At 42.9% G+C, this 25,623-nt stretch overlaps 1 long non-coding RNA gene across 7 annotated transcripts in view; it reads left to right on the forward strand.

Annotated features, from left to right (window-relative positions):
• The window catches only part of LOC103348695 (uncharacterized), a 126,632-nt gene that overhangs the window by 68,417 nt on the left and 32,592 nt on the right, over nt 1-25,623 (forward strand). For 6 of the 7 annotated variants that reach the window (XR_011387380.1, XR_011387375.1, XR_011387378.1 and 3 more), the window contains 3 exons: nt 8,536-8,798; nt 15,538-16,000; nt 17,996-18,086. This is a non-coding gene — a long non-coding RNA (uncharacterized lncRNA). The remainder of the gene's footprint in view (nt 1-8,535; nt 8,799-15,537; nt 16,001-17,995; nt 18,087-25,623) is intronic. The other variant, XR_011387379.1, reaches the window with a different exon arrangement.

The following is a 25,623-nucleotide window of genomic DNA, read 5'->3' on the forward strand; positions in this document are numbered from 1 at the left end:
TGTTATTCCTGAATAAGTTACATATTAAATGTAGCTGGTAGGTTGGCCAAGCTAAAGTTTTAAGAAATCTTAAATGCAAAATAAAATGATGCCAGTTTTCTACAAATAATCCATAATGCTGGTGAGATTTCAGTGAAATTTGTATCCCTTTGATATTATTAATGGCATGTTAGTTGGTAAAACAGTGTGAAAACTGGACCTACTATTCCTGGGAAATTTTACTAAGGAAATTATTATAGTATTGTTACCACTGGCTTAGATCCTTTCAGAAAAAGTTTAACATGGTGAGTAAAAAGTCTGGAACTTTAGAACCACAATGACTGCATTCGTAACTGATCTTCACTACACACATCTGTTGAATGACAAAAATAAGGCTACATCTAATCCAGAAAGTTCCAGGTGCAGAAACACACTCTTCTGCTACTTCTACCCGCAGCCCACGTGTCTGAGCCTCACTAGTCCCTTCTGTGTCATATTTTCAGGACACAGATTTGTCTTCGTTCTCTTTCCCTGTGTAGGCCTATGATGGTGCTACTTCATGAATGTTTGATCTGTTCTGTCCTCTTGGCCTGTAACACTTATTTTTTTTTTAAGGATTTATTTATTTGGGGCTGGTATTGTGGCTCACTTGGTTAATTCTCCACCTAGGCGCTGGCATCCCATATGGGCACTGGGTTCTAGTCCCAGTTGCTCCTCTTCCAGTCCAGCTCTCTGCTGTGGCCCAGGAAGGCAGTGGAGGATGGCCCAAGTGCTTGGGCCCTGCACCCGCATGGGAGACCAGGAGGAAGCACCTGGCTCATGGCTTCGGATCGGCACAGCGTGGCAGCCATTTAGGGAGTGAACCAGCGAAAGGAAGACCTTTCTCTCTGTCTTTCTCTCTCTCTCACTGTCTGTAACTGTCAAATAGAAAAAAAAAAAAAGATTTATGTATTTATTTGAAAGAGTTACACAGAGAGAGAAGGAGAGGCAGAGAGAGAGAGAGAAAAGTCTTCATCCACTGGTTCACTCCCCAGATGGCCGCAAAGGCCGGAGCTGTGCCGATCTGAAGCCAGGAGCCAGGAGCCTCTTCTGAGTCTCCCACGTGGGTGCAGGGGCCCATGGACTTGGGCCATCATAGACTGCCTTCCCAGGTGCATTAGCAGAGAGCTGGATCGGAAGTGGAGCAGCCAAGACTTGAACCAGCACCCATATGGCATGCCAGCACTGTAGGCAGCAGGTCTACCCACTATGCCACAGCACCGGCCCCTTGGCCTGTAACACTTATAAGATCTCCTTATTTACCCTTTATCTTTTAGAGAACATTTAAATTTTTTAACTGTATTTTTCATTGACACATAAATACACGTTTGTGTGAAGTACCATGTGGTGTTTCTATGCATGTATACATTGTATAATATCCAATCAGGATAAATAGATCTCTTCAAGAAGTTCAGGTTTCCCTATAGTTAAAATGTTTTCAATGCTTTCTTCTCATTTTTTGGAGAATTACACAGTACATTAACATTATCTATTACCCCCTACTGTGCAGTAGAACCCCAAAGCTTCTTACAGCTCTGTAACTATAACTAAGTACCTGTTAACCTTTTCCTATCCCTCCCTCCCCCAACCCCCATATTCCCTAGCCTCCAGTACCCATCATCATACTGTCAACTTTTGTGAGATCAACTTTTCTGTGCTTCACATATGCATGAGATCGTTTGGTACTTATCTTTCTGGGCTTGGCTTATTTCGCTTAACATAATGGCATCCATTTCTATCCATGTTGTTGGAAATAATAAGGTTTCTTCATCTTAGGGGCCCTGAACATTATCATTCTTGGTAATAAGGGTCTAGGTTAGTGAGGCAGTCTGTGGTGCTTAAAATGTTCTTAACTATTGGATACAACAGAGTTGAATCATTTAAAAAACATCAAGGGGCTAGTGCTGTGGCACAGTGGGTTAAGCCACTGCCTGCAGTGCTGGCATCCAATATGGGTGCCGGTTCGAGACCCAGCTGCTCCACTTCCAATCTAGCTCTCTGCTATGTCCTGGGAAAGCAGTAGAAGATGGCCCAAGTCCTTGGGCCCCTGCACCTGCATGAGAGACCTGGAAGAAGCTCCTGACTTCGGATCAGCACAGCTCTGGCCATTTTGCAGCCAATTGGGAAGTGAACCAGTGAATGGAAGACCTCTCTCTCTCTCTCTGCCTCTCCTCTCTCTATGTAACTCTGACTTTCAAATAAATAAATAAATCTTTTTTTAAAAAAATTAAGAGCTCATTCATCAACATGTAGAAGGTGAAAGGCAGTTATGTGTTTCCCTGAACCCTTTGCTGTAAGGCTGCCACAAAACACACCAAACATCAGCATAAGGGAAAGGGTTTATTGATGGGGGAAATCTGACAGGTTGGAGGGAAGGGGCAAAGGAGAAAGAGGGCACATGTACCAGAAGCAGGTCCTGTTATACCTTGGTGGGGGAGGGGGAGTAGGAGAGCGAATCCTGTTAGGGTGGGGGTGGAGCTGACACCTGTACTTGGGCCATGAGACTTAGGACCAGACCTTACTGTGCAAGGTGGCAACAGGGGCCAGAGCCCAAGATGGCATATGGGGCATAGACGGCACCACAGATAAGATGGCACCATTTTACTAACTGCTGTGGTTAGTGGGATGACATTTTGCTAAAGCACTATATGGCGATACGTTCTTTCTGTAGCACAATGTTACTAACATGGGAAGTTTTCCAACACACAACTAAAAATTAATTGCTAGCCACCAGAGCAGCTTTTTCAAAATCAAATGCTGCTGACTAAGGGGTCGAACATTGTAATAACCCAGGACAATAATTCTAAGAATAACAGAAGGAAGGAGAGAGGAGGGAGTAAACTATTATTATATTCTTAGTATAGTATCTATGAACCACATGAAATACATTCTCTTTGTAAAGAAAAGGGGTGCAGAACAAAAAGGACACAGGATACGAACTCAGTCCGAATGAATTTATTCAAGAAAAGTAAATTCGCTGATGTGGGTGGCCAACGGAACAGAGGGCACAATCCTCAGAGGGCTGGCCGTGTGTATCTTAGGGTGGGCTAAGGGTCCACAGTGGGTGGGGACCAGTAGTTGGAGGTTAATTTCTCCATACAGGTTTTTCAGGTTTCTCACGGGCTTTCACACCTTGGAAAGAATACAAGGGGTGGGGTGGGGAACAATACAGAGCATGGAGCTAAGTTGGTCTCTTGAAAGAAGGCAGGGGCAAGGGGTAAAAGGGAATTTTATCCACTTTCAAGCAAGGAGCTACAATGGATGAGGCTTATGTTCTTATTCCATCACTTTATATTAATAAAAAAGAGTAACATTTGGAACATGAATACCATGCTACTCTGTTAATATTGAAGTATTTTTCAAAGCTCATTTTAATTCTAAAATTCTCGGCTTCATTTTTCAGATGCTAGACAACCCCTATAAAAATGTATTTCAACAATACTGGTTTTCAGTCCCTGCTGTGTCATACTAACCATGCTAGTCACTGGGGATGCAGAATTTTCCAGATCATCTGCCTCACCCCAAAAGAATTCAGTCTAGAGATGATAGTTCCAAAATGGATCATCTTATTATAGTAGTCACATGCAATAATGTGTTTCCTTCTTACTCTATGATGTTGTAATGTTCAGTAGATTTCATGAGTAAAGGCTTTGAGACTGCATTTATTCAGCTGCCTGATGATTGTACTCCAACATCCAGTAATAGGTTCAGCTTTACCCCACATCAAGTTCTTGTTTACTTAACAAGCAATACATAAAGCTAAAACAAGGGAAAACCATCTTTCCTCAGGCAGGATACAGGGAGTCCAGTAACAACTGAAAGTAAAAAGAAACAGAGATAACTCAACCATTGCAGCAAAAGCCAGGAAGTAGAAGGAAGAGAGGGAAGGTGAGACAATAGAAATGAGTTTCTTCTAATCAAGCCATTTGGGTAAATCTAAATGACTAGGTCCTGTCAAAATAATAGTTATGGGCAGCACTGCAGCTCGCTAGGCTAATCCTCCATGTGCGGCGCTAGAACCCGGGTTCTAGTCCCAGTTGCTCCTCTTCCAGTCCAGTTCTCTGCTGTGGCCTAGGAAGGCAGTGGAGGATGGCCCAAGTGCTTGGGCCCTGCACCCGCATGGGAGGCCAGGAAGAAGCATCTGGCTCCTGGCTTCAGGTTGGTGCAGCGCACCAGCTGTAGCGGCCATTTGGGGGGTGAACCAACGGGAAAGGAAGACCTTTCTCTCTGTCTCTCTCTCTCTCACTGTCTAACTCTGCCTGTCAAAAAATAGTTATTATATATCATTGGGTATTAAATATATAAAAGTACACAGCATCAATGTCATAAAAATCAACAAAGTGATAAATAGAGTTAACCCTCTGGGAAAAGTTTTTAAGTTTATATAAACTGCTCCCATCTGAAGAGTACAATTAGATAATTTTGACAAATACATATACCTGTAAACCACTACCTCAGTTAGATATGAAAGATATTTATATCATCTCAAAAGATTCCTTGCTCTTCTCGGTGAATTCCAAACTTCCATCTCATACCTTATGCCATTATGGACGAGCGCTGTGTCCCTACAGATGAGGTTTGTCTTTCCTGGAATTTCATACAAGTGCGATGAAAACTTTCGCATTCTGTGCCTATGTTCTTCACTCAGCATAATGATTTTGAGATTCCTCTGTGTTGCAAATACAAGCAGGATGTTCCTTTAAAAAAAGATTTATTTATTCATTTGCAAGGCAGAGTTACAGAGAGGCAGAGGTAGAGAGAGAGAGAGAGAGAGAGAGAGAGAGGTCTTCCATCCACTGGTTTACTCCTCAGACGGCTGCACCAATCCGAAGCCAGGAGCCAGGAGCTTCTTCCAGGTCTCCCACTCAGATGCAGGGGCCCAAGGACTTGAGCCCTCTTCTACTTCCCCCAGGCCATAGCAGAGAGCTGGATCAGAAGTGGAGCAGCCGGGACTGGAACCAGCGCCCACATGGGATACTGACACTGCAGGCGGCGGCTTTACCTGCTACGCCACAGCGCTGGCCCCAGGATGTGCCTTTTTATTGCTGAGGAGTACCCTCCTGTTTGAAGGCCAGTTTCTCTCTCCATTCTCCTATTGATGGACTCTTGTGTTGTTTCCTGTTTGGGACCCATTAATAAATCCATTATGAACATTAATGTGCAAATCTTTGGTTTGGACGTATGTTGACAAAAGCTGGTGATGCACAAGGAAAAGCTAAAATAATCATAGAAGTTCAAATATAAACCAAATTTGAAACACAGTTTCTCTGTTGCCACATTCCAGAAACCACTCTGTCTCCCTACCCTTTCAGACCTAGATTGGGTAATGATTGCCTTCGTTGCTGCTCTGAAATTCCAGGGTTTCCTCACACATTTTTTTTTTTTTTGGAAAAAAATAAAACAAAAGACGTGGTTTCATAGGTTAGATTGGCATGCACTGTGGCCAAAGCCAGATGGAAGTAGAAGGCTCCTGAACTATGGCTTACTCAGAGTTTGAAGATATACGGGAAGGAATATCCTCCCCCTGGATAGAATTATGGGTGGTAATCTAGTAGACCGCTACAAAGTGGTGGAAAGGAGAAAAAACTTACAGTCCAAGGTCAACACTAATTCATGGGCAATGTCTTGCAAGTTGTGCTGGTTAGAGGATGGACTTACTAGGAAGGACACAGAGTGTGAAGACAGGTGAAGATATGTAAGACATGGCCAGCGCCGTGGCTCAATAGGCTAATCCTCTGCCTTGCGGCGCCGGCACACCGGGTTCTAGTCCCGGTCAGGGCACCGAATTCTGTCCTGGTTGCCCCTCTTCCAGGCCAGCTCTCTGCTATGGCCCAGGAGTGCAGTGGAGGATGGCCCAGGTCCTTGGGCCCTGCACCCGCATGGGGGACCAGGAGAAGCACCTGGCTCCTGGCTTCGGATCAGCGCGATGCGCCGGCCACAGCGCACCGACTGCAGCGGCCATTGGAGGGTGAACCAATGGCAAAAGGAAGTCCTTTCTCTCTGTCTCTCTCTCTCTCACTGTCCACTCTGCCTGTTAAAAAGAAAAGATACATAAGACACATAAATGCCTATAGTATGCCATCCGCAGGGCAGTCGGTGCTCAGTGGGTGTGGGTGTCAGTTGGACTCTTTGTCCAGCCTCCATGGGGCCTGCTCAATAGGCCAAAAGACAAAGAGAGAAGATACTTGTATTTTTCCTTTCTTAAACCGATCTGATGCTGCACAATACCCAAAAGACAAAAGGAGATATAGCCCTCTATTCTGGTGGGCTGTAGTAATTTCACTGGTGAAGACTGATTACATGAGACTCCTATCATGAGGGGATAGTGTTTGTCCTTGTTGACATGGAATGTTGATATACACTTGCCTTCCTTGCCCACAGCACTTGGACCAGCATGGACAGGCATATAGAATCCCTTGTGTTTTACCACACAATGATGCCTCTGACAGATATCAGACGGATTAGCATATAAGTAGAACCACAGGCCCACGCCTGCAAAGTCATGGTCAGACCATCAGCCAAGCAACAGCTGCCCTAAGAAAACTGCAGTGCACAGCTAAAGGCTGAGTTGTGGGTTCAGCAGCCAACTTAGTCAGGTGGCTCTTTTGGGATTTGTTTTAGTGTTTTTCAAATATGAGTGATTCATAAAGTGAATACTTTGCACACACATATTTCTGTACTTTGGAAATATACCTCAGTGATGGAGTCTCAGGTTAGAAATTGCTAGATCAAGGGATAAATGCTTATGTGATTTCAGTAGGTACTGCCAAATTTCCCTCCCTGGGGGTTGTGTCATTTCGCATTTCCATCACCAAAGCATGACAATGCCTGCTTTCCTATGGCCTCTCCTGCAGGGCATGATGTCAAACTTTTAGATTTTTGCCAGTCTGAATATATGAAATATAAGATTTTAGTATCAAATTTGCATTACTCTTATTATAACGAGGTTTGACAGCTTTTTTTTTTTAAGATTTATTTATTTATTTGAAAGTCAGAGTTACACAGAGAGAGGAGAGGCAAAGAGAGAAAGAGGTCTTCCATCCGATGGTTCCCTCCCCAGATGGCCGCAACAGCCCGAGCTGCGCCAATCCAAAGCCAGGAGCTTCTTCCGGGTCTCCCACATGGGTGCAGGGGCCCAAGGACTTGGGCCATCTTCTACTGCCATCCCAGGCAATAGCAGAGAGCTGGATCGGAAGTGGAGTAGCCGGGTCTCGAACCGGCGCCCATATGGGATGTCGGCGCTTCAGGCTAGGGCTTTAACCCGCTGTGCCACAGCGCCGGCCCCAAGGTTTGACAACTTCTAACATAAGGGCCTTTTTTGTTTGTTTGTTTGTTTAGATTTTATTTATTTATTTGAAAGAGTTAGAGAGAATGGCAGAGAGAGAGAGAGAGAGAGAGAGGGATCCTTCATCCACTGGTTCACTCCCCAGATAGCCACAATGGCCGGACCTGTACCAATCCAAAGTCAGGAGCCAGGAGCCTCTTCTGGGTCTCCCGCATGGGTGCAGGGGCCTAAGGATTGGGCCATCTTCCACTGCTTTCCCAGGCCATAGCAGGGAGCTGGATCGGAAGTGGAGCAGGCAAGACTTGAACTGGTGCCCATACGGGATGCCAGCACTGCAGGTGGCGGCTTTACCTGCTATGCCACAGCGCCGGCCCCAAAGGGCCATTTTAAGTTCATTTATTCTGCTGTACTATGCAGTTTTCAAGTAATTCATTATTACGCAATTTGCCGTTGTTAAGAAAGTGGTTATTAGGAATGTCAATCGTTTGTCACACGTGCACACACACACTCTTAGTGCCTCTGGATCTAAGCATAGTTTGGAAAGTTTTCTTCTGTGTATATAGTCACCTTTTCTTTACCCATCCTCGTCGTTTTGGAATTTCTGCTAGGGTGTAGTTTGTTAGGAGATTCAACTCTTACTTCCATCATGTTGAAGTCCAGTTTTCCCAATGTCATTAATTATAAAGTCCATCTTACACCTGCTGGGCCTTGTCCTACCTCACCAATGGCTGCAACGAGTGCAGAGGCTGTGGCTGAGACAGGGGTCTTGCCCAGGCTGGTAGAGCTCATGACCAGCTTGGAACTTTTTGCATCTTGACTCCTTCTCTCTGCACTGCAGGGAGCATTATCATGGGAACCGTTCACCAGACCCAGATGGCCATTGACTCAGGCATGCTGAGGGTGCTGCCCCAGCTCCTGAGACACCCCGAACCCTCCATCCAGAAGGAGGCAGCCTGGGCCTTGAGCAATGTGGCTGCAGGGCCCCATCAGTACATCCAGCAGCTGATTGCTTACAACCTGCTGCTCCCTTGGTGACTCTGCTGAAAAATGAGGCATTTAGAGTCTAGAAAGAGGCTGTCTGGATGCTGGCCAACTTCACCATGGAGGCCACAGTGAGCCAGTTGTACCATTTTCTCCACTCAGGGGTCCTGGAGCCCCTGGTAAACCTCCTCACCATCCCAGATGCTAAAATTGTCCTCATCATCCTCAATGTCATCTCATACTTCCTCCAGGAGGCAGAGAAGCTGTGCGAGGAGGAGAACCTGTGCCTTCTGATAGAAGAACTCTGCAGGATGGACTGACTTGAGGCCTTGCAGCTGCACGAGAACCGGCAGGTTGCCCAGACTGCTCCGAGCATCGTCAAGAAGCAGTTTGGGGAGGAAGAAACGGTGGCATCGTTTCACCTGTCCAGGACAAAGGCTACAAACACAGAACGTTCTTAGCAAACTGATGACAAAGCACCCCAACTTCTAAATCAATAGCCAAACCCTAAGAGGTACGTCTTCATGGCACATTCTCCTCTATCTTAGTAAATCACCAGTGGAAAGCTTTTAGAACTCCGTGTTAATAAAAGGTTCAACACTTAAAAAAAAAAAAAAAAAGTCCATCTTTTCCTTACTCGTTAGAATGCTAAATTTCCAATGCATTTATGGCTGTTTCCTGTGTCCTCCTCAGTTCCAAGGTGTCTGCCTTGTCACAGAACCACACAAACTATGAATATTTTAGTTACCAAGGTTTTGTATGTTTTCTGTGTGTTTAATGTAATATTTTAGTCTGGCTCTCCTTGTTCTTTTTCTTGAAAAGTTTTCCTGACTATTCTGAATTGGATTTTCTTTCCTGTGATTTTTATGTCAAGATCCAGACATTTGTGTTGTGAAGCCTGTGTGCTCACTTTCTATCCTGCTTCCCTCTTCTCATCCCTTATGGCTTCACACGGTTTCTCCATTGATGTCTGAGATTTCCAAATCTGCAGTCACGTTATCTGTGATAAGTTTTTGCTTCTCTCTTTCTAGTTTTCTTGCACTGAATTGTTTTATCTTTACTGACTAACTTGGCGAGTACATTTTATAGCAGTGGAGATAGTGAATGTCATTATTTTGTTCCTGATCTTAGTAGTTATCCATCTAATTTTTCTGTATCAATCAAGATACTCACTTTGGGACAGAGGTAGTTGGATTTTATCAGGTTAAGAAATAATGTATTCTTTCCTATTTTGTGAAATTTTATTTTTTAAGATGCTGGCTTTTTTTTTTTATTAGAAAGCTTTTATTTAAGGTATACAAACTTCTTGCATTTCATATATACAAATTAAGGAAAATAGTGATTCTTCCCACCCTGCCTTCCCTTCTGCCCACACCCCTACCATTCTTTCTCCTCCCTCTTACTATTCCCATTCTTATTTTTTACAAAGCTCTGTTTTCGATTAACTTTATACTCATAAGATCAACTGTACACTAAGAGTTCAACAAACAGTATGGAAAACAAAATCCTGAAAACTATTCCTCAACAGCCGAGACAAAGGCTGTTCAATTCTAAAATACTCCTTAATGACTTCAGTTTCATCAAATACTTTTTGCCATCTGCAAAGTTCAAGTTTTTCTTCTTTGAGCTATTAATATAGTGAGTTATATTAATGAATTTTCTAATTATGAGCAACCTTGTACCTCTAGTTAGAGAGGATGAATTTTTTAAGCCTTGGCTATGATGCAGTTCTCACTTTATTTTTTTATTTATTTGAGATGCAGCTGTAAAGGACAGTTAGAGAAAGAGACAGATGAGAGACATAGAGAATGCTCCAATCTGCTTATTCATTCCCCAAGTGGCTGAAATGGACAAGGCTTAGTAGGACTGAAGTTGAAAGCCTGAAATGGAATCTGAGTCCCCCATGTGGATGGCAGTAACCCAATTACTCGAGCCATCACCACTGTCTTACAGGGTCTGGGTTAGTAACTTGGAGTCAGGAACCATAGCTGGGAACCAAACCCAGGCACAGAGATATGGGATGCAAGCATTTTTAATTCCAGGCTAAATGCCTGAGCCAGAATCTAACTTTTGAATGTGATGTTAGATTCTTTTTACTAATACTATACTAAGATTTTTGCATTGAATTCACAAATGAAATTGACTACAGTTTTCTTTTTTTGTTAGGTTGTTGTAGCAACGTTATATTTGCTTAATAACAAATAATTTAGAAGAAAAAATGGACATAAGACACAAAATCAGAATTTCTAGGAAATAATTACAATGAAAGAAAAAATTAGAATCTATGATTTGTAGAAAAAGTAGTACCCCAAGGAATATCCACCATATTAAGTACTTATATCAACACAATTGAAATTGAAAGTAAATGACAGGGCAGGCACTGTGGTGTAGCAGGCAAAGTCACTGCTTGCAGTGCCGGCATCCCATATGGGCGCTGGTTCAAGACCTGACTGCTCTACTTCTGACCCAGCTCTCTGCTATGGCCTGGCAAAGCAGTAGAAGATGGCCCAAGGACTTGGGCCCCTGCACCCACATGGGCAACCCGGAAGAAGCTCCTGGCTCCTGGCTTTGGATTGGTGCAGCTCCAGCTGTTGCGTCCACTTGAGGAGTGAACCAGCAGATGCAAGAAGTCTCTCTCAGCCTCTCTTTCTCTCTCTGTGTAACCCTGACTTTCAAATAAATAAATAAGTCTTACTTTAAAACAAAAGAAAGTAAATGACTCAGACAAGTGGAAAAAGATATAAAAACACCAACTGAAATGTTGAGTTTGATATATAATATTTTGCTCATTTCAAGTAATGGAAAATGGGACTCCTGGTTAGTGTTGTCACATAAGATGTCACATCGGATGGTTAAGAATGACTGACTCTCTTGAGCAGAAAGTACCTAAGGATACAAGATCTGCTTTATGAATATGTTGTTACGTTTTCTATGATAGTGCTTTTGTTCAGTCTACTGAATCCATCTTAGATGGAGAGATGGATGTCAAAGCCTTCTACTCTATTCATGTTCGACTACTTTACTTGGTTCAGGTACAGTTTCCCCTTTATGAAATTTGACAGTATCCCTAAGTCATCAATGTCAACAACTTGTATTATCATTATAAGTGGTGGAACCTTAGCACTGTAAGATGTCTTTGTGGACCTTGCCTGGCTTTTTAACCACTCTTGTAGTTTAGTACTCATTTCGGAAATGACCTTTTCTAATCTTTCTTTGGTTGTCATTAGCTCTTTTTGTATTACCCTTTTGTTTACAAGACTTATTTTCTACCTTCCTTTTTCTGGTCTTGCAATTCTTCCCATGGTTGTTTTAATTTGCTTGATCTCATTTGTTAATATTAGTTTATAGTTTGCAATTTCTTGGGGACCATTTCTTTCTGCTGTGACCTTTGCATTTGTTAGTGTGTTATTCACATCATTTTCAACTTTTCTTGCCTTCCTTTGAACATCTTTTTATGGGGTTTTATTATAATCCATTTTTTTCTTTTCTTTTTTCTTTTTTTTTTTAATTCATTGACTTACATGACAGAGTGACAAGGAGAGAGGTAGAGACAGAAACAGAAACCTTCCACCCTCTGGTTCACTCCCCAAATTCCCAGAAGAGCTGAGGTTGGTTCAGCCCAAAGTCAGGATCCCAGGACTCCATCTGGTTCTCCCACATGGGTGGCAGGTGACCAGGTTCTTAGGCCAACATCTGCCACCTTCCCAGGCACATTAGCAGAGAGCTGGATCAGAAGCAGAGATGTGGTGACTTGGATTGGCACTCTGAAGCCAACCCCTGCAATTCTTTTCTGTTATCCATCTTTAAATTAGATGTGTTTTCCTGTATTTTTAGTCAGAGAAGTATTTTGTGTTTAATATTTCTGTAGGAGGTGGGGGCCAACGAGCATAGCTGTCTCATCTTCACTTCTGCAGTTCCTTTGCTGTTATTACTACCAAGAAACCAAAACTATGGCCTCCGTGTATACCCACTCCCGCAGTCCTCGGTGGCTAAAACTGTTCTCTCCCTTGCTCTCAGTGAAGGAACACTTTCTGCCCCTTAGGATGCGCTTACTTTCTGCTCCACTCCTAGCTGCCTTTCCAATGAAATGTATTTCTGTCCATACTGTATGGAGTTTTCCAGGGTATTTCCGAAGTCCTTAAGGAATGAGGCTGCCTCAGGACTTGCTGATCTTCCTAACCCCCCTCAGAAAATTCTTCCTAACCCCCTCAGAGAGTTTGCGTGTACTCTTTTTTTTTTTTTAAGATTTTTAAATTTATTTGACAGGCAGAGTTACAGAGAGAAGTAGAGACAGAGAGAGAAGTCTTCTATCCACTGGTTCACTCCCCAGATGGCTGCAACAGCTGGAGCTGTGCCAATCTGAAGCCAGGAGCCAGGAGCTTCTTCTGGGTCTCCCACATGGGTGCAGAGGCCCAAGGCCTTGGGTCATCTTCTACTGCTTTCCCAGGCCGTAGCAGAGAGCAGGATGGAAAGAGGAGCAGCCGGGACTAGAACCGGCGCCCATATAGGATGCCGGCGCTTCAGGCCAGGGCGTTAACCTGCTGAGCCAGTTTCGGCCCCTTGCACGCACTCTTTCTGCCAGCCACATATTGGATCCGACTTCCAATGTCACTGATGCTTTCAGATTTGCTTTCTGAGAATTCTGCTCAGACTTAGGTCTCCTCTTGGATCACTCAAGAATTTGGGGAAAATTTTCTGTGATGGGGCTCTTTGGGCATCAGAATTCCCCTGTCACTTCCATCTGCGACTCCTTCACAGCCTTTAAACCTCAATTAGTTTTGCAGGATCTTGCTTTTTTGAGACCGTGTTTCCTGACCCACTGGAGTCCTGGGTTTCAGGGGATGTGTTCCCAGGTGTATGTATTCAGGATGTCTCATATTTTTCTTCTTCCCTCCTACTTGCTCTCTCTCATATGAAGGCATTTGAAGATTCAAAAACTCCATGGCTATCTTGATCTTGCTAGTTCTACCAGTGAGTATCCCTTATTCAAAACGCTTGTGACCTGAAGTATTTCAGATTTCATTTTTCAAAAACTGTTTTTCTCAGATTTTATAATATTTGCCTATATATAATGAGATATCTTAGCTATAAGATCCAAATCTAAACATGAAATTCACTTGTGTTTTATAAATGGCTCATGCAGATATGAGCCTGAATGTAACATTTATAATAATTTTGTCACTGAAACAATGTTTGGGTACCTGAACTACATTTTGACTGTAACCTTTCAAATGAGATCAGGGTGGAGTTTTCCATTTATGGCCATAATGTCAGCACACAAAAAGTTTCAGTTTTTCAGGAATTTAGATTCCTGAAATAACATGGTAAAGGTAATTCCAAGAGAATTCTAGAAATTTGGGCTTAAATAACTCATTGAGAAAAGCGTTTTGGAATTTAGCAAACACTGTGATCATTATATATGTATATTCTACTAAGCAGTATATAATTATCTTGTTTTATGTTCCTGTAGCATTTTATCTTATTTTAGAAATGTAATTGTAATGCATTATCTTCCTTCTTGTCTCTGTATGTCTTCTAGTCACTATATTATTTCTACTAACAATCAGAACATATTTTAAATCAAAACAGCTGCATTATTTTAAATCTTTTACTTTGTCTTTGAATGCTTTCTATAACTTCTATATATCATAAATATCCCAGGGTAAGCCAATCCTAGCACTGAGACCCTAAAGCCATGTTGACTGGCGTTGTTATAAATCTATAATTTGTCCTGTCAAATATCTATGATCATAGTTTTTCAGAGTCATCTTAAAGCAATGTAAACATTTTCACATGCTAGGTAACTTTTTGTCACCTTTTATGATTTTTATGTAACTCTGTCTTGTCCACTGATTTTGCAATTTTTTCAAATTGTGACTCTAGACAGTGATAGATATCCTTTATGATTATAATGGTATCAGGATGTTCATTTTCAACACTGTATTTCAGAAGCATTTACTATATTATTGATTACTTCATTTGCATTTTTTATTTGACAGATGGAGTTAGACAGTGAGAGGGAGAGACTGAGAGAAAGGTCTTCCCTCCATTGGTTCACCCCCCAAAATGGCTGCTACAGCCGGTGCTGTACCAATCTGAAGCCAGGAGCCAGATGCTTCCTCCTGGTCTCCCATGCGGGTGCAGGAGCCCAAGCACTTGGCCATCCTCCACTACCCTCCCGGGCCACAGCAGAGAGCTGGACTGGAAGAGGAGCAACCGGGACTAGCCCATATGGGATGCCGGCGCCTCGGGTGGAGGATTAACCTAGTGAGCCAGGGCGCTGACTCATTTGTATTTTAAAGACAGAGAGGGAAGAGTGAAAGGCAGAATGAGTTCTTATCTGCTGGTTCATACTTCACATCTGCAATGGCCTGGGGCCAAAGTCAGGAGCCAGTACCTTAATGCTAGTGTCCCACATGGGTACAAGGGGCTTGACTGTTTTAATCATCACCATTTCTTCCCAGTGACCACATAGCAGGAATCAGAAGGTGGAGGTGGGACTAGAACACAGGTACTTCTGGCACTGGCACAGAATCCAAGTGCTCCCATGTAGGACAAGAGCATTCTAACCAGAGTCTTATCCAGTGAGACAAAAACTCACTCTGTGTTTATTTTTTGAAATGTAATTATAAAATTATTTTTCATTCAGTTTCCTTATCCTGCTTTTCACTCCAGCTAATCCAGAACCAGGGGCTTTTTCTGGGTCTCCCACATGGGTGCAGGGGCCCAAGCACTTGGGTCATCTTCTGCTACTTTCCCAGGCCATTAGCAGGGAGCTGGATCAGAAGTGGAGCAGCCAGGACTTGAACCAGCATCCATATGGCCTAGAGTGTGAGACAGAAGTTTCGAATTCCCTGAGAAGAGCAAGGAATCTGTTGAGATGATATAAATATCTTTCATATCTAATGTGGTGGTGGTTATAGGTATTTGTATCTGTCAAAAGTTATCTCACTGTACTCTTCAGATGGAAGCAGTTTATATATAAACTTAACAACCTCTTTCCAGAGGGTTAACTCTATTCATCACTTTGTTGATGTTTATGACACTGATGCTGTGTATTTTAATTTTATATATCTAATAACCTAATGGCATATACCTATTATGTGATAGGACCTAGTCATTTAGATTTACCCAAATGCTTGATTAGAAGAAACTCATTTCTATTGTCTCTCCTTCCTTCCCTTCATTCCTTCTACTTCCTGGCTTTTGCTGTGGTGGTTGAATTACCTCAAGTTTGTTTCTTTTACTTTCAGTTGTTACTGGACTCCCTGCATCCTGCCTGAGGAAAGATGGCTTTCCCTTGACCTTGATGTGGAGTAAAGCCGAACCTATTCCCAGATGTTGGGGTCCACGCATCAGGCAGCTGAATAAATGCCACCTCAAAGCCTTTACCTATGAACTCTACCGAACATTACAACATCACAGAATTCAGAACTCATTTCAGGTCTTCCACACAGGTGGCAGGGACAACTAATCGAGCCACCATTACCTCTGCCTCACAGGGTGTGCACTAACAGGAAACTGAAATCTGAAGTGGAGCTGGGACTCAAGTTCAGTCACTCTCACATGGGATGCAGGCATCCTAAGCAGCGTCTTCACTGCTGTGCCAAATGCTCACTTCTGGAATAAAGTTTTTGAAGCACTATCTTAACAGTCGAATGGAGCCACAGAAGCCACTGCCTACCAATGGAATCTTGAGCAAGAACAATGCTGGAGGTAACACACTACTGATTTTAAAATATAATACAAAGCTACAGTAAGCAAAGCAGCATGGCACAGGCATAAAAAAAAAGACATTTCCATGAATGGAGCTAAATAGAGAGTCCAAAAGTAAATCCACACATTTACCATTGATTTGTTTCAAGAAAGACAGCAAGAATGCACAATTAGGGAAAGCACAGTGTCTTCAATAAATTTTGGGAAAACTGGTTATCCACATGTAGAAGAATTAAATTGGACCCTCATCTCACCTCATATATATTAAATATCACTCAGAATCTATTAAAGGAAAGGGTATTTGGTTTGATGGTTAAGATACCTGCATCCGGCCGGCGCCGTGGCTCACTAGGCTAATCCTCCACCTTGCGGCGCCGGCACACTGGGTTCTAGTCCTGGTCGGGGCGCTGGATTCTGTCCCTGTTGCCCCTCTTCCAGGCCAGCTCTCTGCTGTGGCCAGGGAGTGCAGTGGAGGATGGCCCAAGTGCTTGAGCCCTGCACCCCATGGGAGACCAGGATAAGTACCTGGCTCCTGCCATCGGATCAGCGCGGTGCACGGGCCGTGGCGGCCATTGGAGGGTGAACCAACAGCAAAGGAAGACCTTTCTCTCTGTCTCTCTCTCTCTCACTGTCCACTCTGCCTGTCAAAAAAAAAAAAAAAAAAAAAGATACCTGCATCCTACATTGGAGAGCTTGGGTTTGATTCCTGGATCTGGCTCCTGACTCCAGCTTCCTGCCAATGTGCCAATGTAGACTCTGGAAGGCCACATGTGGTGGCTCAAACAGTTAGCTGGGTCCTTGCCACCTGATTGGGAGGCCTGGATTCAGTTCTCAGCTTCCACTTTCAGCTCCATAGTCCTGGTTATAAAGGACATTTTGGGAGAGAATGAGTAAATAGGATTTCTCTCTGTTTCTCTTTCTCTTTATCTCTCTCTCACTCTGCCCCTCAAATAAATAATGTCTTAATAACCCCACATGTTAATCCAACATGTTAATAATCCAACATCCAACTGTTAAGATAGTACTTCAAAAACTAATGGCCACCCTGGGGAAAGCTGCAATGCATACTTTGTCTTTTTTTTTTTTTTTCTAAATTTGTTTATTTGAAAGAGCTACAGAAAGAGAGAGAGAGACAGAGAGAGAGAGAGAGAGAGAGAGAGAGAGAGAGATTTTCCATCTGCTGTTTCACTCCCCAGATGGCTATAATGCTCAGGGCTGAACCAGGCCAAAGCCAGGAGCCAGGAGCTTCATCTAATCCTCACACGGGTGTAGGGGCTGAATAACTTGGGCGGTTATCTGCTACTTTTCCCAGGACATTATCAGGAAACTGGATTAGAATGGAACAGCTGGGACCTTAAATGGGCCCATATGGGAATGCTGGTGTCTCAGGTGGCAGCTTTATGTGCTGTGCCACAACACAGGCCCCCAGGAATGTGTAATCTGAGCTAAATCTGTACTCTGAGTATTTGAGTAAAGCCCTTCAGTGTTGGGTTTTATTTGTGTTCCTGGGATCACAGTTTCTGAGGACAAATTGGCTGTCTGATCATGCTTTCAATATTCTATGGTGAAAAGAGGGATGGTCTTCTAAACCTTGCTCCTGTTTTCTACAAGATTAACCATCATCTTGAGTCTCATTTTTATTTTTTCTCTTCTTTTTTTTTTTAAATACCTATTTATTTATTTGAAAGGCAGAGTGAGAGAGATAGAGAGGTGGGGGAGAGGTCTTGCATCTCCTGGTTCACTCCCCAGATGGCCACAACAGCCAGAGCTGCGCCGATCCAAAGCCAGGAGCTTCTTCCGGATCTCCCATGCGGGTGCAGGGGCTGAAGGACTTGGGCCATCTTCTACTGCTTTCCCAGGCCATAGTAAAGAGCTGAATTGAAGTGGAGCAGCTGGGACTCCAACCGGCGCTCATATGGGCTGCCGGCACTGCAGGCTGCAGCTTTACCTGCTACACCACAGCCCCAGCCGCAGAGTCTCATTTTTCTATTACAGGAGGCATCTCCAGGGAGAGGACAGACACAGGTTCAAGAAGTCCATTCTGCAGGTGGCTGAATATGTGCCCTTTGTATGAACGTTGCCTTAGGTCAGTATTTCTAAACCCTTCAAGAACTTTGGCACAGGTCTTGTGTTTGTGTTCCTGAGAATTTCTCTGTTCAGTTTTATCTCCCAGAGGTGGGAGGGCTGCATAGGGATGACTTGTCTTGGGTCAGGTTTGAGAGGCTTCAGGTTTCACATGCACCATTCTTTTTTTTTTTTTTTTTAACTTTTTAAGGTTTATTTATTTATTTGAAAGTCAGAGTTACAGATATAGAGGTTTTCTTTTCTTTCTTTTCTTTTCTTTTTTTTTAAGGATTTATTTATGGGGCCTGCACTTTGGCACAGTGGGTAAAAGCCCTGGTCTCCAGTGTTGGCATCACATATGAGCGCTGGTTTGAGTTCCGGCTTCTCTACTTCCAGTCCAGCTCTCTGCTATGGCCTGGGAAAGCAGTACAAGATGGCCCTTGTCCTTGGGCCCCTGCACCCATGTGGAAGACTTGAAAGAAGCTCCTGGCTCCTGGCTTCAGATCAGCTCAGCTCTGGCCATTGTAGCCATTTGGGGAGTAAACCAGCGGATGGAAGACCCCTCTCTCTCTGGCTCTACCTCTCTCTGTAAATCTATCTTTCAAGTAAATAAATAAATCTTAAAAAAATTATTTATTTACTTGAAAGTCAGAGTTACACAGGGAGAGAAGGAGAGGCAGAGAGAGAGAGAGAGGTCTTCCATCTGCTGGTTCACTCCCGAGTTGGCTGCAACAGCCAGAGCTGTGCCAATCCGAAGCCAGGAGCTTCTCCTGGGTCTCCCACACAGGTGCAGGAACACAAGGACTTACCCACTTTTACCTGCAGGCAGCAGCTTTACCCGCTACGTCACAGCACTGGCCCCTCATATGCACCATTCTAATCCACAATCTCAGAAGTCTCATTGCTCTAAACAGTGCCTCATCTGGGCCACATATCTCCCTTTTTTCACAGATTGATTAGTTTATTTGGAAGGCAGAGCCACAGAGAAAGGGAGGGAGGGAAGGAGAAAATCTTCCATCTATAAGATCACTCCCCAAATGGCCACAAGGCTGGAGCCGGGCTGGTCCAAAGCCAGGAGCCATAGCTTCAATCTAATCTCTCAGATTGGGTTCAGAGGCCCAAGCACATGGGCCATCCTCCACTTCTTTCCCAGGCATTAGCAGGAAACTGAATTGGAAGTGAAGCAGCCAGGATTTGAATCAGTGCCCATATGGGATGTCAGCATTGCAGGTGGTAGCTTAATGTGCTGTGCCTCAATGCTAGTCCCAAATATTTGCTTTTTTTTTCCAGGCTTGCTTCTAGAGAACCCATTCATGCATCTTTTCCTTTCATTTTTTAAAAGTCAATGATAACATGGATTATGTATTTATGTATTTATTTTAGGTGACAAATGAAAAGTGTGCACTTATCTGGTGGTCAGCATGATGTTCCTTTACCTTTATTTTTTTAGGTGTATTTATTTTGAAAGACAGAGTTGGAGAGATAAAGACACACAGAGAGAGAGAGAGAGAGAGAGAGGTCTTTCATCAGCTGGTTCACTCCCCAATGGCTGCATTGGCCGGAGCTGAGCCAATCTGAAGCCAAGAGCCAGGAGCTTCATCCAGGATTCCCGCTGGATGCAGAGGTCCAAGGACTTGGGTCATCCTCTGCTACTTTCTCAAGCACGTTAGCAGGGAGCTGGTGAAGCAGCCAGGACTTGAACCAGCACCTGTATAGGATGTGGGATGGGTTCTTTAACCTACTGTGCCACAGCACTGGATCCTGCACCTGTCTTTCTAACTGACACAGTTTCACAGGACAGCTACTATTACAATGACCACTCTTTAAAACCGTTGAAATAAATAAGACTGTTTCTTTGAGATACTCCTTGGAATTAAAGGAAAGCAAAACAAAATTCCACCTGTCCAGTGCTCTACTTTCTTTGGTTAGTTGGTGGGGAGAAGGGACAGTGTTCATGGAGCTTTCTCTCTGTATTTGCATCTCTGAAATCTCCATTGAGGCCATTGAAAAGGTTCAGAACATCAAACAGGTGCACTTGTGGCTCTGTCTGAGGGTGCTTTCCCTGTTCTTGTTTGTAGCTTCCCTTCCCTTTTCCAGATTGTGATCAATACATACCTTTCAAAATTGATCCTATTCAGATCCCTATGCCACTTTAGAGACTTCCCAAACCCGAAGGGGTTCTGCCTCCCATTAAATCGTTAAACAGATTGAAATTGAATATGCAGAGTTTTTGACATAATTTAAGGACTTTTTCAATTTGGTTATTAATATAAAAGTTCATAAATTACCTTTTTGAAACTATCTGAAATATTCCTCATAAACATAAATTTTAGGACAAATTAGAGTGAGCTCAGAATATTAATTCAGAGACAGTACTATATATCTTTTCTCAAATTTTTTCATATAAAAATTGTTATAATGTTTTAATTTGTACAAGTTCATGATGACGAATTATGAGAACATGCAGTGCCTTTGAAATGATGTTACAACATACGTTTATTTTTGCAACATTACATTTTTTTTAACTTTTATTTAATGAATATAAATTTCCAAAGTACAGAATATTGATTACAATGACTTCCCCCCCATAACGTCCCTCCAACCCGCAACCCTCCCCTTATCCACTCCCTCTCCCCTTCCATTCATGTCAAGATTCATTTTCGATTCTCTTTATGTACAGAAGATCAGTTTAGCATACATTAAGTAAAGATTTCAACAGTTTGCTCCCACACAGAAACATAAAGTGAAAAATACTGTTTGAGTACTAGTTATAGCATTAAATCTCAATGTACAGCACACTAAGGACAAAGATCCTACATGAGGAGTAAGTGCACAGTGACTCCTGTTGTTTACTTAACAAATTGACACTCTTGTTTATGGCATCAGTAATCACCCTAGGCTCTTGTCATGAGCTGCCAAGGCTATGGAAGCCCCCTGGGTTCACTGACTCTGATCATTTTTAGACAAGGCCATGGTCAAAGTGGAAGTTCTCTCCTCCCTTCAGAGAAAGAACATTACATTTGAAACAAAGGGTATAAAATGTATGTTTGCTAAAAGGTAAAATAAGGATAGCATAACAGGCTGGCACCATGGCTCCCTAGACTAATCCTCCGCCTGCGGCATTGGCACTCCGGGTTCTAGTCCCAGTTGGGGCGCTGGCTCTGTCCCTGTTGCTCCTATTCCAGTCCAGCTCTCTGCTGTGGCCCGGGAAGGCAGTGGAGGATGGGTCCTTGGGCCCTGCATCCGCATGGGAGACCAGGAGAAGCACCTGGCTCCTGGCTTCAGATCAGCCCAGCATGCCGGCTGTAGGGGTCATTTTGGGGGTGAACCAATGGAAGGAACACTTTTCTCTCTGTCTCTCTCTCTCACTATCTAACTCTGCCTGTCAAAAAAAAATTTAAAAAGATAGCACTACAGCTTTTTTTTCCCTATTAGTTTTCTTTTCTGAACTATCTAAGGTACAAAAGATACAGAAATATGTAAGTATAGATAGAAAAATACATTGGTTATTTATCAAGAAATCTGTTGCAAAAAATTAATCCAACATAAATTATGTAATTTTATTCAATGCACTTATAAAATAGATATTAAAACTGGTTAAAATAATGAACATTTATAATTATTTATATATTTATTATTTATATTATTTATATATTTATTATATATAGTATATATTTATATATCCTTGCAATTCTACATATACCCCAAATAGCATTAAATTATTTGCTAAAAATAACCAGTTATGAACAAAATTTTTGCATCACTTAGAAACCAAAAGAAATAGACTAGAATTTGGCTTGTTTTCTGTAAAGTATGTCAGGTATTTTGTGGGCATGCTCTTGAATCATTTTATACAAAATCCCTTCAAACAGCAAAGGTCTCTGCCCATGATTATTTCTTTTTGTGGTGTGCTTTTCAAATCTGCCAGAACAAGACATCGGTAAGATGGCTTACTTCTAGAGACTGAGTCTTACGTTTATGTAGAAGACTGTGTATAAATCTTGATTTTGCCTTCCCAAAATTCAGAAAAATGAAATTTATGTAAATGATATGATTGATTTACAGCTGAACTGCAAATACTCTATCTCTGCCTCTGTTGTGTGACGTCTTTGATTCTGGCCCAAGACAGGGGCAGATTTTTTTTGGTTGTTGTTGTCTGTTTTTAAGATTTTTATTTGTTTATTTGAGAGGCAGAGTTACAGACACAGAGAGGGAGAGACAGAGAAAAAGGTCATCCATTTACTGGTTCAATCCCCAAATGGCCGAAAGGGCCAGAGCTAGGCAGATCCAAAGCCAGGAGCCAGGAGCTCCCTCCAGGTCTCCCACATGGGTGCAGGGACCCAAACACTTGGGCCATCTTCTACTGCTTTCCCAGGCCATAGCAGAGAGGATCAGAAGAGGAGCAGCCGGGACTAGAACCAACGCCCATGTGGGACGCTGGCACACTGCAGGCGGAGGCTTGGCCTACTATGCCACATCGCCGGCCAACAAGCAGTTTCAAAATCTGTTGATGAAAGGGTGAACCTCCCCTGGCAATTCCTCTATTCCAAGGACAGCTTCTTGATTGCTGATGCTCAACGGATCCTACCAAATAAAGTAGCCGGACTTGGTTAGCTGGCTAAAGAGGTGTAAGAGTGCCTTCGGGGAAGTCTGGGCTTAAGTTCTGGCCTAAGTGCAGATTTGTTTCATAGATCCTGGTGGGTCAGCATGTTCTGTGTCTGAGTGCTGAGAGCCTGGTGGGAGCCATCACATTCCTGACCTTTAATGTTCCTCTAACTCTCTGGCTGCCCTCCTCCTTTGTCTCTAGGGCAGTGTTATTGCATGCACTCTGGAGTCTGGTAAGTCCTTTTAAATATCCCAACTGGGTCTGTCAGTTTAGTTCGGGGGAGGGCATATGGTATAACCAATAAGGTACCAAACTGGAGCCACATCCCATATGAGAGTGCCTAGGTTCAAGTCCTAGTCCAGTTCTGATTCCACCTTCCTGCTAATGCAAACCCTGGGAGGTGGTTGGTGGTACTTGAAGTACTTGGGTTCCTGCCATGTACATGGAAACCCAGATTGACTTGTTGGCTCCTGGTTTTGGCTTAGCTGAGCTCCAGGTGTTACGGGCATCTGTGGAGTGAATCAGCACATGGAAGATCTCTGTCTCTGTTTCTCTTGCTTTACAAGTAAAATGAAAATAATTTTTTCTAAGATAATTTTTTTCAAGATTTAGATGCAAAAAATTTTGGCACACAAATAGACATGAATTTTAATTCCATTTGGCCACAGACTTTGTTGGGTACCTTAGTATTAGCTGCCTTTAATAAAGGTGTCCTGTGAATTTAAACTGAATCTTCTGAAACCTTCCAGTAGTTAAATACTTAGTGAAAATAATTAATGCTCTTTTTATAACTAATTTTGTTCATTAATAGTTCATAGTTAATAACTCAAACTGGCCAGTACCGTGTATGCTGTAGTGTGTCATGCATATCCGCCCTTGGCACCTGAACCTTTCTCAAAGTTAATTCACAGTAGAGAACTCAATTAACTGTCCTCCACTGCATCTACCAGTGAGCAAGAAATGAAAGAGCAAATATGGTTCAGTCAATACAAGAATACTTCAAAAAGTTGTGGAGAAGTAGCAATAAATAATGTCTATTTTGGTGTAAAAGATTGAAAGCATGTGCATAGTGTGTTGGTAATGCACACATTCTATGACCTTTTTAAAGACCCTTCATATTTTGGGTAAGCTTTGATAATTATTTACTTATTTGTAGGAGGGAGTGACGTGGTTTCTTGCCAGACGATCATGAAAGAACTTTGGTGGCTTTTCATTTTACTCTCAAACTTCTTGTCCTTGCCCTCAATCTTCCAAAAAATGTAAAGAAGACAAAGGAATTCTAAAAATTGTCAGAATTCTTAGATACCCTACAATTTCAATGTTCTAAGTTATTTATCCCATTGGCCTTAATTTCAACTTAATTACACACACACACACCTTGCTTTTAGTGAATTCACTCTTTTTCCAGTCTTTGTCCTACAGCACGCTGAGAGGAATAAATACTTCCAGTCTTAACATTAATTAAATAGGTATGGGGTGGGGATGGCGGTATTGTGAAGTAGTGGGATAAGCTACCACCTGTGATTCCAGCATCCCATATGGGCACCAGTTCAAGTCCTGGCTGCTCCACTACCCATCCAGCACCCTGCTAATGGCCTGGGAAAAGCAGCGGAAGATGTCCCAAGTGTTTGAGCCCTGCCACCCATGAGGAGACTGGATGAAGCACCTGGTCCTGGCTTTGGCCTGGCCCAAACTTGGCAGTTGTGGCCATCAGGGGAATGAACCAGCAGATAGAAGATCCCCCTTTTCTGTGTCTCTCTCCCTCTCCTCCTCTCTCTCTCTTTCTCTTTCTCTCTCTAACTCTGACTTGTAACTCTGACTTTCAAATAAATAAATAAATCTTTTAAAAAAAATAGTCGTCACAAGGGTACTTTCTGGAATAACCATGTAAGCAACCTGTAGAAGACCTGAAATCTGTAGATTTTTATCTTCTGGAAGAGAAAGCAAAACATTGACCTTGTGCTTCAGTCATTAGGGACCTTATCAGATACTACTAATAGTTATCATTGTAGAACAACTCGAATGTGTTAATTTTGGATTTATGTGTTTAATTAAAAAGCCATACATTTCCTCGGTATCATTGGACTTGTAGTTCCCTTGCAGATCTCAAGCTGAGAATTCTTTATCCCCAAAAGTTAGCAGTTGATCCAAAATCTTCAACTGAAGCTGATGTTTACATAAACTAGCCAACTTTTGCTCGAATCTCTGCACCAGGATTAGGTTTCAGATAGTTCGACATCTTTTCTTTTGTGTCTCTTGAACTAATAACATGCATTGACGGTCCCTGGTGAATGACTACATGATTCTCATTTTCCCATGTCATCATTTCGTCTTTCTCCCTCTCTCTCTCTCTCTTTTCCACTTCTAAGCTCCTATGGGCTTCTGTGTGTGTATTGTTTCAAGTGAGATCAAACATCCATGTGCATTGTCCTCACACATGGTCACTGCTATAAATCTTTTTTTTTTTTTTTTTTTTTTTTTGACAGGCAGAGTGGATAGTGAGAGAGACAGAGAGAAAGGTCTTCCTTTGCCATTGGTTCACCCTCCAATGGCCGCTGTGGCCAGCGTGCTGCAGCCGGCGCACCGCGCTGATACGAAAGCAGGAGCCAGGTGCTTCTGGTCTCCCATGTCATGCAGGACCCAAGCACTTGGGCCATCCTCCACTGCACTCCTGGGCCACAGCAGAGAGCTGGCCTGGAAGAGGGGCAACCGGGACAGAATCCGGTGCCCCGACCGGGACTAGAACCCAGTGTGCCGGCACCGCAGGCGGAGGATTAGCCTAGTGAGCTGCAGCACCGGCCACTGCTATAAATCTTATTGGTGCCACCTGATCCTGCTGGGGAAAAAAATGTAATAGATATTTCCTCAAATATTTTCATAACAAATTTCTTTGTACAGATTTTCTCAGGTACTGATATTTCGCTCATATTGTGAGTCCCAAACTTCAGCTTTT

This window comes from Oryctolagus cuniculus, chromosome 3, assembly GCF_964237555.1.
Source record: "Oryctolagus cuniculus chromosome 3, mOryCun1.1, whole genome shotgun sequence".
In the NCBI taxonomy this organism is placed as follows: domain Eukaryota; kingdom Metazoa; phylum Chordata; class Mammalia; order Lagomorpha; family Leporidae; genus Oryctolagus; species Oryctolagus cuniculus.